The sequence below is a fragment of the Schistocerca gregaria genome, unplaced genomic scaffold (assembly GCF_023897955.1).
Source record: "Schistocerca gregaria isolate iqSchGreg1 unplaced genomic scaffold, iqSchGreg1.2 ptg000470l, whole genome shotgun sequence".
Classification (NCBI taxonomy): Eukaryota; Metazoa; Arthropoda; class Insecta; order Orthoptera; family Acrididae; genus Schistocerca; species Schistocerca gregaria.
This window is the reverse complement of record NW_026061884.1, coordinates 20,120-33,939: the sequence shown is the minus strand read 5'-3', so window position 1 is coordinate 33,939 and position 13,820 is coordinate 20,120. Positions and strand designations below refer to the sequence as shown.

The following is a 13,820-nucleotide window of genomic DNA, read 5'->3' as shown; positions in this document are numbered from 1 at the left end:
AAATCAATTGCTAAATCCAAAATCACTTGATAATTAAATCAAATTACTGCAAAAAGAACATTTAGTCTAACAAAACTTACATATAATACAAAGAAAAAGTGAATAAACAAGCAAGAATAAAACTTTTAAAAATAAAAAATAAGAAAATTTTAAATCTATTAATTCAGGAAAAAATAAAAGAATCAAATATTTAAAGAAAAAAAAGAAAAAAACCACAAACATTAACAAAAAAAAAAGAAACGCCCCTATGTATGACCACAACAACTTCTCTATTATATATAATTAAAGATTAATACAGTTATAATAGATGTTATATTGTTTTCTATTAATGATTGTATTACAATTCATTTTGGTAAGAATCCAAGGAATGGTGGTAGTCCACCGAAAGATAATAAAGATAAGAATATTATGAATTTAACTTCGGTTTTTATATTTCTGGTTGAATAAATTTGATTTATGAAAAATAAATTTATTTGCTTAAATAATAAAACTATAATTAATCTTAATAGAGCAGCCAATTCCTATTATGTCTAATTACCTACTTTATTATTTTTCCCCTGTTTTTAATTTAATGATTTCTTTAGCCGTTTGAGTAATTTTTCCTTATTTAACTTATATATGTTCTTTTTCTTATGGATTTTTATTTTTTTTATGTTGTACTAGATTAGGTGTTTATACTGTTATAATTGCTGGTTGATCTTCTAATTCAAATTATTCATTATTAGGTTCTCTTCGTTCTGTTGCTCAAACAATTTCTTATGAAGTTAGTTTAGCTTTAATTTTATTGTCTTTAATTATTTTAATTGGTAGTTTTAATATGTTTGATTTTATAAACTATCAGCTTTATTGTTGATTTATTATTATTTCTTTTCCTTTAGCTTTAGCTTGTTTTGCTTCTTGCTTAGCTGAAACTAATCGTACTCCTTTTGATTTTGCTGAAGGGGAATCTGAGTTAGTTTCAGGATCTAATATTGAGTATGATGCGGGTGGTTTTACTTTAATTTTTTTAGCTGAATATACTAGAATTGTCTTCATAAGAATGTTATTGGCTTTAATTTTTTTGGGCGGTGATTTTTATTCTTTTATATTTTTTATCAAGCTTGCTATTATATCTTTTGGTTTTATTTGGGTTCGTGGAACATTACCACGGTTCCGTTATGATAAATTAATGTACTTAGCTTAAAAATGTTTTTTACCTTTATCTTTGAATTTTTTATTTTCTTTGTTGGTTTAAAGATTTTATTTATCTCATTTGTTTAGTGACATTTTTTGAGAAAAGTTAATAGAAGAGTTAAACTTCTAATTTTATGTTTTCAAAACATATGCTTTTCCTAAGCTAATTAACTTTATTCCTTAATTAATTTATCTCATGCGTTTGCGACATGGACATTAATTAAGAAATATGTGAAGTAAATTGATTAAGATTTGACCTGTTATAATATAAGGTTCTTCAACAGGTCGTTTACCAATTCACGTTAGTAAGCATACAACAACTACTATAATTCAGAATAAAATTTGATTAATAGGGTAAAATTGAATGCCTCGGAATGGTGTTTTATTATAAAATGGTAAAATTATTAAGATTCTAATTGATAACAATAATGCAATAACACCTCCTAACTTATTAGGGATAGATCGTAGAATTGCATATGCAAATAGGAAATATCATTCTGGTTGAATGTGAACTGGTGTTACTAATGGGTTGGCAGGTACAAAGTTATCTGGATCTCCTAATAGGTAAGGATTAATTAAACATAGTATAATTAATAATGATGTTATTATTACAAATGTAATAGAATCCTTAAAGGTAAAGTATGGATGGAATGGAATTTTTTCAATATCTCCATTTAGTCCAAGAGGATTATTAGATCCTGTTTGGTGAAGAAAAAATAAATGAATTGCTGCTATAGCAGCAATAATAAATGGTAATACAAAATGGAATGTGAAGAATCGATTTAATGTTGCATTATCAACAGCGAATCCTCCTCATACTCATTGGACTAAATCTGTTCCTAAGTATGGGATTGCTGATAATAAATTAGTAATTACTGTTGCACCTCAAAAAGATATTTGGCCTCAGGGTAAGACATATCCTATAAATGCAGTTGCTATAACTAAAAATAAAATCACTGTACCAATTATTCAGGTATGTATATATATATAAGATCCATAGTAAATTCCCCGTCCTACATGTAAGTAAATACAAATAAAAAATATAGATGCTCCATTTGCGTGTAAGGTTCGGATAATTCAACCATTATTTACGTCTCGGCAGATGTGTACTACACTACTGAATGCTATTTCAATATTTGATGTATAATGTATAGCTAAAAATAGTCCAGTTACGATTTGAATTACCAAACATAACCCTAATAGGGATCCAAAATTTCATCAAAATGAAATATTTGTTGGGGCAGGTTAGTCAATTAAAGAGTTATTAATAATTTTAATTAAAGGATGTCTTAATTGTAAGGGTTTATTCATTAGTAATTATCTTATTTTACGAATAGGTCCCTGATTAATATTGGTGATTTTAACAACTGCTAGTAGTGCTAAAAATAAATAAATTATTATTATTATTGTAATAATGAATGTTGGTCTATTATATAATTTTTCTGAAGATATTGTTATTTCTTGATAATTGATTGAATTATCAATATTTATAGTTTTGGTGTTTTTGAAAAAGTCTATAAATATAGATATATCTAGAATAATTAATATTAATATGATAAATACTCACATTATTAATGTAATAATTATAGTGATTGATTTAGGCTGAAATATTTCGTTTGATGCAATTCTTGTAATGTAAATAAATAATACTAGTATACCACCAAGAAATGTTAAAAATAAAATATATGATAATCAATATCTTTCTATTATTGTTCCTGTTATTAATCCAACTAGGAAGGTTTGAAGGATAATAAAAAGCATTATTGATATTGGGTGTCTTAATTTAATAAAATTAATATTTATTACATTTGATAATGATATAATTATTATTTTGATCATTTCAGGGGTTAGTTTATTTAAAATACCGGTTTTTGGGACCGATGATGGAAGCTTTTCCACCTCTGAAGTTTTAAAAGTGGGGGCTGGACTTATTTCCGGTTTACAAGACCGGCGTTTTTTTTTAAACTATTAACACGCGATCTAGTGTTCTCTATTTTTACTTCTTTATTGATTTATTTTGCTGGTGTTTATGTTTTTTCTTCTAAATGTAAACATTTATTAATGGTTCTTTTGAGATTAGAATATATTGTTCTTTCTTTATTTATGTTAGTTATTGTTTTTCTTATTGAGTTTGATTATGATTATTTTTTTCCTGTTATTTTTTTAGTTTTTTCTGTTTGTGAGGGTGCTTTAGGTCTTTCTATTTTAGTTTCAATAATTCGTTCTCATGGTAATGATTTTTTTAATTCTTTTGGTTTATCTTTATGTTAAAGTATTTATTTATAACTATTTTTTTGATCCCTCTTTGTTTATTAAATAATTGTTGATGGTTGGTTCATTCTTTAATGTTTCTGTCGGGTTTTGTTTTTATAATTTGTGTTTATTCATATGCTGATTTGAATATAATTAGATATTATTTTGGTATTGATTATTTTTCTTTTAGTTTAATTTTACTTAGTTCTTGGATTTGTTCTTTAATAATCACTGCTAGAGGTTCAGTTTATTTAAGTTCATATCATTCTAATTTTTTTGTTTTTATGGTTTTGATTTTAATAATTATGCTTTATTGTTCATTTGCTAGATTAAGTCTTCTTTCTTTTTATATTTTTTTTGAGGCTAGATTAGTTCCTACTTTACTTTTAATTTTGGGTTGGGGTTATCAACCTGAGCGTTTGCAGGATGGTGTTTATTTAATTTTTTATACTTTGGTTGCTAGATTACCTTTATTATTAGTTTTATTTAAGGTTTATGATTTTTCTAATACTTTATATTTTCCTTTATTGGTTGATTTTGGTTCTTATTATTTTATGTTTTATGTATTTATAATTTTGGCTTTTTTAGTTAAGATACCTATGTTTTTGGTTCATTTATGACTTCCTAAGGCTCATGTAGAGGCCCCTATTTCAGGTAGAATAATTCTTGCTGGTGTTTTATTAAAGTTAGGTGGTTATGGTATTTTTCGTGTTATAAAGGTTATTTCTTATTTGGGTTTAAAGTTTAATTATTTTTGATTGTCTTTAGGTTTATCTGGGGGTGTTATTGTAAGATTTATTTGTTTTCGTCAGGTTGATTTAAAGTCTTTAATTGCATATTCTTCTGTTGCTCATATAAGAATGGTTATTGGTGGATTGATGACTATGAATTGATGAGGTTGTGTAGGTTCTCTTTCTCTAATGGTTGGTCATGGTTTATGTTCTTCTGGTTTATTTTGTTTATCTAATATTATTTATGAACGTTTAGGTAGACGAAGATTATTAATTAACAAGGGTATAATTAATTTGATGCCAAGAATGGCTTTATGATGATTTCTTTTAAGATCATCAAATATGGCTGCTCCTCCTTCTTTAAATTTGGTAGGTGAAATTAGATTATTAAATAGAATTATATCTTGATCTTCTTTTAGATTCTTTGCTTTGATTTTTTTATCCTTTTTTAGAGCTGTTTATACTTTGTATATATATTCTTATTCTCAGCATGGGAATTATTATTCTGGTGTTTATACTTGTTCTCTTGGTTATTTTCGTGAATATCATCTTTTACTTTTACATTGATTGCCTTTAAATATTCTCTGTTTAAAGGGTGAATATTTCTTTGTTTAGTTTGCTTAAGTATTTTAATTAAAAATATTGTTTTGTGGAATCAATGATATGAAGTTTTTCATCTTAGGCCGTGAATTTATTTTCTATTTGTTCTTTGAGTTTTTTTCTTTGTTTATTTCGAGAACTATAATTTTTATTTTAGGTATTTATTATTTAATAATTGATTATAGAGTTTTTGTTGAGTGAGAGCTTTTCAATTTAAATGGTTCTATAGTTGTTATAACTTTAATTTTGGATTGAATATCTCTTATTTTTATATCTTTTGTTATATATATTTCTTCTTTGGTTATTTATTATAGAGAGGATTATATATCTGGTGAAAAGAATATAAATCGTTTTATTATTATTGTTTTAATATTTATTCTTTCTATAGGTTTTTTAATTATTAGTCCTAATTTAATTAGAATTTTATTAGGTTGAGATGGTTTAGGTTTAGTTTCTTATTGTTTAGTTATTTATTATCAAAATGTAAAATCTTATAGTGCTGGTATATTAACTGCACTTTCTAATCGTATTGGTGATGTTGCTATTTTAATTTCTATTGCATGAATGTTAAATTTTGTTGGTTGAAATTATATTTATTATTATGATTTTATTTCTAATTCTTTTGAAATAAAGCTCATTACTATATTAATTGTTTTAGCAGCTATAACTAAGAGAGCTCAGATTCCTTTCTCTTCATGACTTCCTGCTGCTATAGCAGCTCCTACTCCTGTTTCTGCTTTAGTTCATTCTTCTACTCTTGTTACTGCTGGTGTTTATTTATTAATTCGTTTTAGACCAATATTGGATACTTATAATTGTGGTTGATTTTTACTTTTAATTGGTTGTATAACTATATTTATGGCTGGATTGGGCGCTAATTTTGAGTTTGATTTAAAGAAGATTATTGCTCTTTCTACTTTAAGACAACTTGGTTTAATAATAAGAATTTTGGCTATAGGTTATCCAAAGCTTGCATTTTTTCATTTATTGGCTCATGCTTTATTTAAGGCATTATTATTTATATGTGCAGGTTCAATAATTCATAATTTGAAGGATTCTCAGGATATTCGTTTTATAGGATCAATTGTTAATTTCATACCTTTAACTTCAGTTTGTTTTAATGTTTCTAGTTTATCTTTGTGTGGAATACCTTTTTTAGCGGGATTTTATTCAAAGGATTTAATTCTTGAGATGGTTTGTTTAAGATGAATTAATTGTTTAATTTTTTTTCTTTATTTTTTTTCTACTGGTTTAACTGCTTCTTATTCTTTTCGTTTGTTTTATTATTCAATATCTGGTGATAATAATTTTTATTCTAGATTTTCTTTTAATGATAAGGGTTATTATATTTCATTTGGAATAATTGGTCTATTGTTTGTTGCTGTTTTTGGTGGTAGTCTTTTATCTTGATTAATTTTTCCTATTCCTCATGTGATTGCTTTACCTTATTATTTAAAGTTTTTAACTATTACAGTTGTTATTTTAGGTGCTTATTTAGGTTATCTTATTTCTAATTTTGATTTTTCTCATAATTTATTTTCTTTAAGTATACTTTCTTTTGTTAGATTTGCTGGTTCTATATGATTTATACCTTTTCTTTCAACTAAGTTTATTAGATATATTCCTTTAAAAATAGGTTATTATTCATCTAAGTCATTTGATTATGGTTGAGGTGAATTACTTGGTGGTCAAGGTTTATATAGATTATTTATTTATTTAATTGGTTATATTCAAGGTTGATATGATTCTAATTTCAAGATTTATCTTTTAACTTTTATTTTTTGAATATTTATTTTGGTAATATTGTTTTCCGTTTACTTAAATAGCTTATAATTAGAGCGTGACACTGAAGATGTTAAGGAAGTATTTTTACTTTTAAGTATTTATAAATATAGATATATTATTTTTACAGTGAAAATGTAATGTTTTATTTAAACTATATAAATTTTAGAAATGTTAACGGAGTTTAACCGCTAATATAAAAAGTTAGCAGCTTTCATATTGGCTTTACATTTCCTTAATTGGAACTATTATAGTTCAATTATATTATTAACAGTAATACGCCTCTTTTTGGCTTCAATTAATAAGAATAAGGGTAGTACATACCAATCTTCCAGGTCGAAACTGACTGCAATATTTCGCTTCTTATTCTATTTAAGGTTGATTGATAATATCAATACTTTTTGAATGCAACCCAAATGTTATATTTAACTACAACCCTTTATTCTGCTCATTGTAATGCTCCTTGGTTTCATTCATGGTATAGTCCTCCTAATAGAACTAGAATAAAAAATATTGTTGATACTGTTCAGATTATAATGTCTGAAGTTTTAAAAATAATTACAATTGGTAGAATTAGTGCAATTTCTACATCAAAAATTAAAAAGATTACTGCGATTAGGAAGAATCGTATTGAGAATGGTATTCGTGCTGATCTTTTTGGATCAAACCCACATTCAAATGGTGATCTTTTTTCTCGATCATTAATTAATTTTTTTGATAGTGTTGTTGCCAGGATTATAACAATTATTGGAATAATAAATCTAATGAAAACTCTTGTTGATAGAATTAGAATTGTTTTTCTTGATTTATATCAAGCTTTCTGATTGGAAGTCAAATGTACTATTTATACTAGAAAAACAATTATCTACCTCATCAATAAATAGAGATATATAAGAATAATCATACTACGTCTACGAAGTGTCAGTATCATGCTGCTGCTTCAAATCCAAAGTGATGTCTTGGTGAAAATTGATTTATTGAGTGTCGAAGTAGACATGTTGATAAAAAGATTGTTCCAATAATTACGTGTAAACCATGGAATCCTGTTGCAACAAAGAATGTTGATCCATAAACTGCATCTGCAATGGTAAAAGGTGCTTCTCAATATTCATATGCTTGAAGTATTGTAAAGTATAGTCCTAATAACACTGTGAAGAATAATCCTTGTAGTGCTTGAGTATGATTAGATTCCATTAAACTATGATGTGCTCATGTTACTGTTACTCCTGATGCTAAAAGAATAGCTGTATTAAGTAATGGAATTTGTATAGGGTTAAAGGGTTGAATTCCTATTGGAGGTCATAGTATTCCTAGTTCAATTGTTGGTGCTAATCTTCTTCTAAAGAATGCTCAAAAAAAAGAAACGAAAAATAATACCTCTGATGCAATAAATAAAATTATTCCTCATCGTAATCCAATTGATACAAATCCTGTATGTAATCCTTGATATGTTCCTTCTCGTACTACATCTCGTCATCATTGAATTATAGTTAGTAGGGTAATTCCAAATCCAATTATGAAGAAGTTAATATTAAATAGGTGGAATCATTTTGCTAGTCCTGATACTAGGACTATTGCTCCAATTGCTCCTGTTAATGGTCAAGGTCTATAGTCTACTAAGTGGAATGGGTGGTTTGAGTGAGTTGTTAACATAGGTTTAATATACTTCTCTAGAATATAGAGTTCTTAGAATTGAGAAAACATAGGCTTGAATTATTGCTACTGCTGATTCTAGAATTAATAGAAGTATTTGTCCAATAATTAGTAATGAGATTAAGTTTATTGCTATAGATGGTCCTGTGTTTCCTAATAAGGTTATTAATAAGTGTCCTGCAACTATATTTGCTGCCAACCGTACTGCTAATGTACCTGGTCGAATAACATTACTAATTGTTTCAATTAGTACTATAAATGATATTAATGCAGGCGGTGTACCTTGTGGTACAAGGTGTGTAAATATATGATTAGTATGGTTAATTCATCCAAATAATATAAATCTTAGCCATATAGGTAGGGCAATTGCAAATGTTAATGCTAAATGTCTTGTTCTAGTAAAAATATAAGGGAATAATCCTATGAAATTGTTAAATAATATTATAATAAAAATTGAGATGAAAATGAATGTTGTTCCATTAAATGATTTTGGTCCAAGAAGTGTTTTAAATTCATTATGTAAGGTTAAATTTAGTTTATTTCAGATAATGTTAATTCGTGATGGTGTAAGTCAAAATAGTGATGGGATTAATAATAGTCCTAGAAATGTTCTAGTTCAATTTAATGATAAATTAAAGATGTTAGTTGATGGGTCAAATGTTGAGAATAGATTTGTTATCATTTTCAATTTAAGTTTTTTATTTCAATTGTTCCTTTTTCTGCTCTTTTAATAAGGTTAGGTTTAAATGAGAAGAAGTTTATTTGATTAAACAAGATTAATGTAGCTGAAAATATAATGAATAGTGAGAATCATATAAGAGGGGATATTTGAGGGATTTGGATATAATTTCCCCATCAGAAGTAGTCGTTAATTTACTATTATTTGGTTTAGGAGACCATTACTTACTTTCAGTCATCTGATGAATTTCAAGGTGTACTAATTTTTTTTAGTTACTTTAGATTGACACTCTAATGTTATTTATTTTAACTAACTCCTTAAATTATCTTAGATAATCACTTAATAAATAAATTTACTGAAGTTCTTTCAATTACAATTGGTATAAATCTGTGGTTTGCTCCACAGATTTCTGAGCATTGTCCAAAGAATAATCCAGGTCGATTTATTGTGAATGTTCCTTGATTTAACCGACCTGGCGTTGCATCAATTTTAACCCCTAATGCAGGAACTGCTCATGAGTGTAGAACATCTGATGCTCTTGTTAATACTCGTACTTCTGTATTTATTGGTAGGATTGTTCGGTTATCTACATCTAGTAGTCGGAATCCATCATTTTCTAGGTCTTGTTCTGGTGTTATATAAGTGTCAAATTCTACGTCTATGAAGTCTGAATATTCATATCTTCAATATCATTGTCGTCCAATGGTTTTAATTGTAATTATTGCATCTACTGAATCATCAAGTAAATATAATAGTCGTAATGATGGAAGGGCAATAAAAATTAATGTAATTGCTGGTAAAGCTGTTCAGATTGTTGCAATTAAATGTCCATGAAGTATATTACGGTTAGTATAGGCAATAAATAATATATAACTTAGGGCATAACCTACAATTACTGTAATTAATAATAATACGACCATAGTATGATCATGAAAGAATGATAATTGCTCCATTAATGGTGAAGCTCCATCTTGAAGAGATAAATTTGATCATGTTGCCATTAATAAATATTTTCTAATAAAAGGTCAAACCTTTATTTGTAGAGCTTAAATCTACTGCACTAATCTGCCATATTAGAATCTAGAGATTAATGGTAATTCTGAGTAACTATGTTCTGCAGGAGGGTTATTTTGTAGTCATTCTGTTGATCTTCTTATGTTAGCTCTAAATATAATTGCTCGGTTTGTAATCATTCTTTCTCATATAATTACAATGAATATAATGATTCCTACAATAGAAATTGTAGACCCAATTCTTGATACTACGTTTCATGATGTATATGCGTCTGGGTAGTCAGAGTATCGTCGAGGTATTCCTGCTAATTCTAGGAAGTGTTGAGGAAAGAATGTTAAATTTACTCCAATGAATATAATTGTAAATTGGATTTTTAATCATGTATTATTTATAGTTAATCCTGTAAATAGTGGATATCATTGAATGACACCTCCTATAATTGCAAATACTGCTCCTATAGATAATACATAATGAAAGTGGGCTACTACATAATATGTATCATGTAATACAATATCAAGTGATGAATTTGCTAATACTAATCCTGTTAATCCACCAATTGTAAATAGGAAAATTAATCCTAGAGCTCATAATAATGGTGGATTGAACTTGAATTTAGTTCCATATAATGTAGCTAATCATCTGAATACCTTAATTCCTGTAGGTACAGCAATAATTATTGTTGCTGATGTAAAATATGCTCGTGTGTCAACATCCATTCCTACTGTAAATATATGATGTGCTCATACAATAAATCCTATTAGTCCAATTGATAGTATAGCATAAATTATACCTAATGTTCCAAATGATTCAATTTTTCCTCTTTCTTGACATACAATATGTGAAATAATTCTGAACCCCGGTAGAATTAAAATATAAACTTCTGGGTGTCCAAAGAATCAAAATAGATGTTGATATAGAATTGGGTCACCCCCTCCTGTAGGGTCAAAGAATGATGTATTTAAATTTCGATCTGTTAATAATATAGTAATAGCTCCTGCTAAAACTGGAAGTGAAAGAAGGAGAAGTAATGCTGCAATAGCTACAGATCATACAAATAAAGGTGTTTCATCTAAAGTTATACTTTCTGATCGTATATTAATTGCTGTTGTAATGAAATTCACTGCACCAAGAATAGATGATACACCTGCTAAGTGCAGTGAAAAAATAGCTAGATCTACAGATGCACCCCTGTGTGCAATAGCTCCTGCTAGAGGAGGGTAAACTGTTCATCCTGTACCAGCACCATTATCTACTATAGAAGATGTAAGAAGAAGGGTTAGTGAAGGTGGTAGTAATCAAAAACTTATATTATTTATTCGTGGAAATGCTATATCTGGTGCACCAATTATTAGTGGAACAAGTCAATTACCAAATCCACCAATTATAATAGGTATTACTATAAAGAAAATTATTACGAATGCGTGAGCTGTAATAATAACATTATAAATCTGGTCATCCCCAATTAGAGATCCGGGTTGGCCAAGTTCAGCACGAATAAGTATTCTTATTGATGTTCCTACTATTCCTGCTCATGCTCCAAATATGAAGTATAAAGTACCAATGTCCTTATGGTTTGTTGAGAATAATCATTTTTGCGGTAAGATGGCTGAATTTTAGGTGGTAGATTGTAAATCTACTTATGAGATGTTTTCTCTCTTATCATATTTAGGTCTTATATTCAATTATGATTCTAGACTGCAATTCTAGAGGTGTAAAATTTTACTAAGGCCTAAAAGATTATTCTTTTAATTATAACTTTGAAGGTTATTAGTTTGATTAACTTAAGTCCTTAGTATAATGAAATTAAGATTGATGTTGAAATCAATCCTATTGTTGAAATTATTACTGTTATAGGAAGAATGATTCTTGATTCTTGGGACTTTATCTTTATAGATCACGAATTTTCTGTGTATGATATAATTAGAGCTGAGAATCTAATACGTATATAGTAGTAGAGTGTAATTGTAGTTAATACAACTATAATAGTTATAATAGTTGTTATATTGTTTTCTATTAATGATTGTATTACAATTCATTTTGGTAAGAATCCAAGGAATGGTGGTAGTCCACCTAAAGATAATAAAGATAAGAATATTATGAATTTAATTTCGGTTTTTATATTTCTGGCTGAATAAATTTGATTTATGAAAAATAAATTTATTTGCTTAAATAATAAAACTATAATTAATCTTAATAGTGAGTAAATAATGAAGTATAGTTCTCAGATGTTTTCTCTGACTGTTAATGATCTAATTATTCAACCTAGATGTCTGATTGATGAATATGCTAAAAGTTGTCGTAAGGATGTTTGATTTAAACCTCCTATTGCCCCAATAATAATTCTTAAGATAATAATTGTTCAAATAAAAGTTCTTAATTGAATACAATAAGATAAGACCATTATTGGGGCGATTTTTTGTCATGTTATTAATGTTAAACAATTATTTCATCTTGATGCTCCTATAACTTCTGGAAATCAGAAATGGAAAGGTGCAGCTCCAATCTTTAATAATAGTCTAGATCTAATTATTATTGATGGGATAAATTCTGTTTCCCATCCCATGGGATATTTTATTTGAATCAGCAAAATTGAAAATAATAATATTGTCGATGCTATTGCTTGGACAATAAAATATTTAATTGATGATTCATTTATTATTATATTTTTATTTCTTGTTAGGAGCGGAATAAATGAAAGTAAGTTGATCTCAAGTCCTATTCAAACCCCAAATCAGGAATTTGATGAAATGGACAGGATCGTTCCTATCATTAATGTTGATAGGAAGAGAAGTTTTGTAGAGTTGTTGGTCATTAAAAAGGAGAGGATTGATACCTCTATAAATGGTGTATGAACCCATTAGCTTGTTTAGCTTACCTTTTCACATTAAGGTGTATGATGCACGTTAGTTTTTGATACTAAAGGGGGTAGTTTAATTCTATCTTATGTAATTTTAATGAAGGTAATTTTATTTACTTTACTTACCCTATCAAGGTAACCCTTTAATCAGGCACTTCATTTATTTAATATATGCATCGAAAGTTTTTTTTGAAATTCTTTTATGTATTATTTTGTTTAATTAGGATTAATTTATCCTGCTCATTTTTATATATATATATATATAATAAATAATTTATATTAATATATTACATTTAATTGAAATTGAAGTATTATAAGTTCATCTTACCATTATCAATTGATTTTTTTAATGCAATTATTTACCTAGGATTATAGCTACTTATGTTTTTAGCTTAAAATAGGTTATTATAATATAATATATATAATAATATGTAATTTAATATTTAATATTATTATAATTGGATATAATAAATAAAATTATTAATTTAAACATAAAATATTATAATTAATATAAATAATTATATTAATTATAATAATATAATTATGTAAATTATCTATAATTAGATTATTTAACTAATATATATGAAAGTTAACTTAATATAAAAAAAGAATTCATATTAATAACATATTATATTAAATTACATAATTGTATAAAATATATTTATTATATTATTTAATCTTTATTTATTTATTAGTGAAAAGAAAGATTAAATAAGAAAGAATATAATACATTTATTGCTATACATGTTCCATATTAATCTTTAATTATATATAATAGAGAAGTTGTTGTGGTCATACATAGGGGCGTTTCTTTTTTTTTGTTTATGTTTGTGGTTTTTTTCTTTTTTTTCTTTAAATATTTGAATCTTTTATTTTTTCCTGAATTAATAGATTTAATATTTTCTTATTTTTTATTTTTAAAAGTTTTATTCTTGCTTGTTTATTCACTTTTTCTTTGTATTATATGTAAGTTTTGTTAGACTAAATGTTCTTTTTGCAGTAATTTGATTTAATTATCAAGTGATTTCGGTTTAGCAATTGATTTAGTATCGGCATAATTCGTGCCAGCAGCCGCGGT

General features: G+C 26.8%; 2 long non-coding RNA genes across 2 annotated transcripts in view; one reads left to right on the top strand and one right to left on the bottom strand.

Annotated features, from left to right (window-relative positions):
* LOC126313199 (uncharacterized) overlaps positions 1–397 on the bottom strand; it is a 114,903-nt gene extending 114,506 nt beyond the window's left edge. Inside the window, exon 1 of the long non-coding RNA XR_007555072.1 lies at positions 383–397. This is a non-coding gene — a long non-coding RNA (uncharacterized LOC126313199). The remainder of the gene's footprint in view (positions 1–382) is intronic.
* LOC126313189 (uncharacterized) overlaps positions 1–13,820 on the top strand; it is a 125,844-nt gene that overhangs the window by 109,996 nt on the left and 2,028 nt on the right. The window lies entirely within an intron of this gene.